The sequence below is a fragment of the Etheostoma cragini genome, chromosome 14, assembly GCF_013103735.1.
Source record: "Etheostoma cragini isolate CJK2018 chromosome 14, CSU_Ecrag_1.0, whole genome shotgun sequence".
Lineage (NCBI taxonomy): Eukaryota > Metazoa > Chordata > Actinopteri > Perciformes > Percidae > Etheostoma > Etheostoma cragini.
In genome coordinates, this window is record NC_048420.1 from 5,637,420 (window position 1) to 5,644,997 (window position 7,578).

Here is a 7,578-nt window from a genome sequence, read left to right on the forward strand (position 1 = left end):
TAGGGAGAAAACCGGGACGACAACACAGGGAAGGCCAAACGGGAAAATAACCCCAAACAAAAACCCCAACCCACAACATAATGTAATGTATTGTAATGTAATGTTTTGTATTGTAATGTAATGTAATGTAATATATTGTAATGTATTGTAATGTAATGTATCGGAATGTTATGTAATGTAATACATGGGGAAGGCACAGTGAATCCTTAAGCTTAACTGGTTGGCTATCATATCATACCTTACCTAAATGCTTATCTTCAATGTGAAAACATTGTTTTTCATAAATAGGCACATTTCACTTTGCTATTTATATTCCAAACCATATCTTATTAAATGTTTTCCCATTCAACAAACAATAGGATTCAATATATCTTCATGTTTTAGTATTTATCTTCAGAATTCCTTTGCCGAACAAAAGATAATTCTATATGTATTTATTTTCAGAAGGTGACTAGTTTCTTTATGTATCCCATTGATCGTTTTACTTTTTTACATATGTACTGTATTTATCTGTGTTGTAGTTAAGTTCATTAACCCGTGCATTGTCTTCACGTTTGGGACCCTCTCATAACCACCAGGTCGATTTGACCCCTGACTTATTTGTTTTTTTTTAAACCAATTCTGAATTAAAATTGTACTTCCTAATCTATTAACAAATATTGTCTTTATCTCAATGTCAAACAATTGAGAGAACATACATTACATGTTTAGGGAATCAATTAGTCTCTGTTAGCACACAATTAAAACTGGATTTGTGACTAGTTTTTTGTCATAAGGTCATAATTCATGTGGTTATATCCAGAATAATGTTCTGAATTGAGTCAGAAATACGTGTTTAACACAGAAAACAAGGTAAGGCCGTTGATTTTCAGGTAAAAAAAAAAAGTGCTTGTTTTCTTCTGGTAAAAATTGGAAATGGAAATCAATTTGACCCGAATATTATAGAAGGGTTGATACATTTTTAATTAGTTTTTTTTTAAATATCAGTATTGCTATCTCTCCTTTTGTTTCTATTTTGTAAATCATTTTAGAGATGTATCTATTCATTTTGAACATTGTTTATTCTAAACTGAGTTCTCATTTACTTTACTAATAGTTATAATCACTATTACTATTTTCACTATTATCACTATTATAACTCTCTATCTCTCCATGTATAAATGTATTTACCTATGCACATTTACCTGTCTGGAAACGAGACTTCCAAACTGCTGACCCATAAATATATATGACTAAATATCAATGAATAAATATCAACAAAACGATGAAGAAAATAAACTATAACCATGGGTAGCCTACCATATGTATGAGAATAAATGGTCTAACTCTGATGTTGTCCCATTAAAACCCACAGAGCACTGTATGTGGATCGTGTCTGCCATCAGGTTAAACTTCTCAGTTAGAACAAAGTGTAGTAATACTTGGACAATGTGTACTAATATGAGTTCAGACGTTGAGTGATTTTATTCGGAGGCATCTTAAATGTGCATAATTGTAAATTGCCTGTGACAAAAACCACTAACCTCGGGAGCTTTGGAAAATTTGTCATTATTGACAGAAATACTTGATAATATAAAAACAAGAACAACAATGTTTTGAAATTGAAAGCCGTTGAAAAACACAAACAAGATAAGTATGCAAAAGGACCATTTTTATTATAACATAATATCAGTTTATAGTAATACTATGCTATATATATATATATATATATATATATTTGTATTTATATTTTTACATAGAACACAAGCTACTAAGGAATCCATACAGTACAGTCAGCAACATAGAAAAATATTTGAGTAGTATTGGCACGGATGAAGTAGTATTTACTGTACTTTACATTCAGCAAAAGAAGTGCAGAATGAAATAAATCCATGTTCCTCACAGTATGAGACATGTTGTTTTTACATTCAGTTCAAACGCATGGAGGGTGTTCCAGGAACGAGCAGACACTGATGGCACACACACACACACACACACACAAACACACACACACACACACACAAACAGGACTCCCAGTAAAGGGCAATCGAATACAAAAGGTTCAAGTCAGGGAGATTTGAAGGTTGACAGCACTTGCAAGGATCTATGGATCGCCTCGAAATTCCCTCTCAGTCACAGACATTCTCTCAGACGCATTTAGTAATTCAAACCAAAACGTTTCTCTCTACAGAATGGAGATCAGCGTAAAATTGGAATAAAGGCCGAATAAAGGCCGGCCTCAAATTACAGCAGGGGGAAATATGTCTGGAAGACCTTAGCAATAGAATTCCAAAGAAATCTCATTTTAGTTAGCTATTTGTAAATATTTACTTCATAAATGTAGTAAGGCTTATGTATCGGTCCTAGGTCATTGAATTGAACCAAATCGAAATCCATTCATGGCAGGCTTTGAGATATCAGTAAATATTGTTTAATAAAAAATATAGTTTTCCAAAGATTTGATACAATATCATATGGGGATAAAACGTGTGATTTACACCCCTACTAATACTGTGCCTTTAAGAGAAACCTTCCACACACCGCCATCCATCTCATGAAACAATTTCAAACCTGTATTTGCCCTTGAAGGGGGCCAATCTCAATGCCACAAACACTTTTTCCCTCCATCGATTCCCGCTGACCCCGTTGGGTAAACACACGTGGCCCTAAACGCAAACAAGCTCAAGCCTTATCCATATACACTGTGTGTTTGTGTTGAGAAATGATGCATGATGCACGGCAGCTCCCACAGATTGCTTACGCAGCTTTGCTTAGTGGCGTTTAGAGAACGATCTCTGCGTCCTGAAGGAGCCCATTTGATTCCAGTCAATCACGGTGACACACTGCTTACTGTGCAGCGCCGTAGCAACAGCTCCGGAATAGAAAGCAAAAAAAAGTGCACTCTGCGTTGCTATGTTTGGTACTCTTTGAATCCGGTCCAGTGCTTGAATGGCAGAGAGAGACAGCTGTGGTCAGTTAACACGCATGCAGGATGCAACCTTTAGAAGAATAACAGCTATTTGGATCTGGTAAAGCTAGAAGGTATGCTCGATTCACGGGGGGAAAAAATCATAATCATGGTTGTTTTGAACAATGTTGAAGTCACGATTAGTTAACAGGATTACTCATTTTGATAAATTATGAAATGATTCAATTTAAGGATCAGTAAAAACATTACATTACATTTAGCTGATGCTTTTATGCAAAGCAACTTACAATTGAAATATACACATACATATATACATGTATATACATATATATACATATACAGTACATATATACACATACATGTATATACACATACATGTATATACAGTACATATATACACATATATATATACACTGTATATACATATGCTGTATACACATACATGTATATTTATATATTTCGCACGCCGTGTAAACGTGTATGTACACATATGTACAGTACATACATACACATATACTGCATATATATATATATATACATACATCTGCCGCTGGACCTGCAGCTAGGGGTCAAGTGTCTTGCTCAGGGACACGTTGGTTGATGCATCGCAGTGGGAATCGATACCTGGGTCTCCCACACCAAAAGCATGTGTCACATCCACTGCACCATCACCACCCCCACCTCAAACTGGGACATTTCACTTAATACTTTTCCAGTTTTTCCATTCCGAACACAGAGACAAAATAAGAGTTTACTCGCAAAACACAATGCGCAAAATAACCGCCTTTCTCCATTTCTCTGTTTTAGTCATCATTAGGAGCTGAAATCGTAATAACAATTAAAATTCAATCAAATGCACGGGACTAGTACAAGGCTCAAATGGTTGAGGCTGACAGCCGTGGTCAGTTTTTCCAACACATGCGGGATGCAACCTTCAGATCTCAAGGAGCATCGCATGTATGAACCAAAAACAAAATAGCAGTTGGGGTTTTGGAAAGCTAGTCAAGGTTGACAATAAGGTTCACTAACAATCAAACCAGTGCAAAGGTTAAATATAGCTCTGTTTAAGTACATAACTATGTATGCAGCAGATGTGCAACCATTGCTGGATTTGAGACGTCTGTGACAACACTACAATAACAGCTCTCCAATGTCAAAATGTAAACATCATTTGATGGACAGCTCAGTGATGAGGGAACAGTCCTCACCAATTTGCTGGAAAACGACATCTTTTGTGACACACTTAAACGTGACAACAAAGGGTGGGTTAATACGACATGATTTAGTCGATGACATGAAAATATGGCATTGTATATATGTCAAAAACATAAGACAGTGTCTGCTACGACGGTGCTTCCCTGCTATCATCATGCATCATGTTGAAGTTGCTTTATAGAAAATGACAGTGTGTGTGAGGGAGAATCTTGGCAGTGGGTGTTACGCAGTTTGCCGGAAAACCATAGCAATGACACCCTGATTTAAACCATTTAAAAAATAATGAGTGCCTTATGAAATCCATCCTTGTATCGACAATTTTAATCTACAATTTAAAATGGCTCATCAAGAAAGTGATGGTCATTAAACCCTAAGATTGTTCTGTATAGTCCTGGATAATTGGCATGGGATAATGTTCGCGTTATACGTATAGCAGATTTGCTGTTAATTATGTCACTAGGCCTGTTTTCTGTCTCCCTGTTCCATGATTTAAGGAAAAAAATGGATATATGTCATGCGTATTAATTGTTATTGTGTTATAATGCTGTAGATTTGCTTCAATACAGTGGGATAGCTTATCAAAAGAATGGTCCAATCCAATCATAGTTTAGCCACCGCATACGCACAAAAGGCCTGTCAAGCTTTCCTTTCTACCCTGCTACACATGTTACAGTGGTGTACATGCTACTAGAGTCAGAGACATGGCGTGTCTGTTTTTAGCTTTCCCGAAACCAACAACTCAAGAGTGAGAGTGCAGATGTTAGCATGTCCAGCTGTTAGCCTACAGCAGAAACCGTGACTTATTTCCAACGCCAAGGAGCTTATCATTAAACTTCCTGCTGTACTTATCAGTTTGTGGGTTACAGGTACATTATAATAAGCTCCACGCAGGACTAGCACACCTTAACTGTGTAGTCCACACATTCTCAATCCCAACTCTTTAAATATTGACCCCTGGTCACAGCTAGAGATGGTCCGATACTAAGCTAAGTGTCTCAACAGGGACATGTTAAAACAAAATCACTGATTCTGCTATGATGTAATGTAGTCAGCCGGAGAAAACGTCTGGCTGTGGAGATGACATCACGCTGTGTCGTCCATTTTGGTAGGCCTACGGGTTAGATTTGACTGCTTTAAACAACTTCTAGCCAAACAAAACACGGTATGCTGTAACTTCCATAGTGGGCACATGGAAACACATCGTGTCCTCCATAAAATTGCGTCCTGTACCAAAATTCAACACCGAATGACCGTGGCAACAACTTCACATTCTCTATAAGCTGATCCAATCAACATGCAGCTACAGCAATAAAAAGAAAGAGAAATAAGAAGCCTTCTTTTGTTGCTTAATTCAAGTACCCATTATCTAAAAAATGACCATGAAATTGAGTGTATTTGAGTTATGGCCATAAACTGGATGTGCCATGTGGGTTTGGAAAGCTTGGCAGGGAGTGGAAGAGTAGCCGATGTTCTACATTTGCTAATGGGGATCCTATTAAAATCATATTATAGCAACCTTAAGGTAGGAGGGCAGGACAAATGATCAATACTAAATACATATAGTCAATCAATCAGTGCAAGTAATCGAATAAAAACTCAAGGCTAATACAGCAGCTAGAGCAATACAAAGAGGCTGTATTTCCCATTTATATTGAGTATTATACTGAACTAATCAGGGTCAATGACTTAGATTGTAGTAAACGTGTGAAAAAAGTAGATATCCACTATACTGAATAACTGGTGTCATATGGACTAACACTTCAGCCTACTTTCATTTGATGTATTTGATGATAACAACACACAAGAGATCACATTAAGACTTACACTGTAGATACATAAGCAGATAAAAAATAAATAATATATTCATTTCTGTATAAAGGAACATATGTTTTGTACAACAAAATACTTCATGTACAATCAAGGGGTTAAATGCTGCCTATCTGTTGCCTCAGTTTTACGGATAGTTTAAGACTATGGTCGGTGTGACCCTTCAAGAAGAAATCAACCAACAAGCCATCCTGAAGGCTTTAAACAACTCTAAAGGGAAAGTAGTTAAATGCTTTCGAGCGCAATTAGCATCTGTTAGTGTTCTGGCTCACTCTGCTTATTAATAAGGCCATAAAACATCTACAAATCAACCCTGTGATGGACATCAGATGTTTTGTTTTACATGGCTACACGTCAAACTCAGACTTCTGAGTTAGTATTTTCAACAGTCACAACACATGGATCCTTTGAGAACAGCTGCTAACAATCCTAACAAATGGGATATACACGTCCTTGCCTCTTTGATACCAGGGAATATGTACATTGAATATACTGTACAAAGTGAAGATCAGGACCTTATCCTCCGAATCAGCTCCATCAGCATCACCACCACCACCACTAACAGCTCCTGTCCTGTAAGACTGCAGTACTAGGACCTTTACTTGAAGTACTCGAGCCCTGCCACTAAGAAGAACTTCTCCAGGAAAAGCTCAGAGTCCAAGACAGCGATATGGGCGGCGCGGCCGATCAGGGTGTTGGCTGTGTTGGGCAGAGCGTGAAACACGTTCTGGCGGATCAGCCGGCACTCTTTAGCCCCCACAAGTGGCTGCAGGAGGTTGTTGATCATCTCAGTGTACACGGGCCCTTCAGTGCAAAAATGTTCAAAGTTATGGTGAGTCCTACTTCTTAAACTGTGTTTTGTATGTTTCATTTCTCAGTTTTTTTGGATTAAAGAAGCACACACATTGTATATACATACACAGTATACACTAGTATACACACACAGTATATACTGTACATAATGGGCTAATGGCTTAAAAATACAAAAAGTGTACCGGTCGTTGAAAAGAGCCATCCTACTGACAGATAAAAGAGTCTGCGTACTCAATCAGTAATATCAGTTACACAGTAATATCTATCTGAAGCTAGCTAACATTAGCCACCATAACCTACTGGTCATATGAGACCAAATACAGCTGTAGCAGCAAAACCAATTGGGCTCATTAAATTGAGAAAGGGTGCATTTTATTGCTTATTAGACTTTTAATTTGAAAGATGAAGGACGTGTTATTTCTTCTTGCCGTAACGTCAAAACAATGCCGTAGCCTCACTTTAAATAATGCTAGTTAGATCCACATAATAGTGTTCACAGACAGGCTGGTACAGGATTGGTACTCACACAGGTACTGAGAAAATGAAATAAATAGTTTTTCTGAAACTCAAATAGAGCAACAATGCATGCACTTCTGACCTGTGGTCCTGTCTTTTAGAGCAGTTTTGCACATCTCTATTCTGGCAGAGTGGAAAGGAACATAACGGTCCTGTGGAGACGCCACCAGCACCACGTTCTTGAAGAACTGGAGCCCTAAAAGGTAACCCAACAGATGATTAAATGAGGTGTGTGTGTGTGTGTGTGTGTGTGTGTGTGTGTGTGTGTGTGTGTGTGTGTGTGTGTGTGTGTGTGTGTG

The 7,578-nt window shown here is 37.6% G+C and overlaps 1 long non-coding RNA gene across 1 annotated transcript in view; it reads left to right on the forward strand.

The window, feature by feature from the left end:
* LOC117956410 overlaps positions 1-7,578 on the forward strand; it is a 21,143-nt gene that overhangs the window by 4,722 nt on the left and 8,843 nt on the right. Inside the window, exon 2 of the long non-coding RNA XR_004659256.1 lies at positions 1,927-1,929. This is a non-coding gene — a long non-coding RNA (uncharacterized LOC117956410). The remainder of the gene's footprint in view (positions 1-1,926; positions 1,930-7,578) is intronic.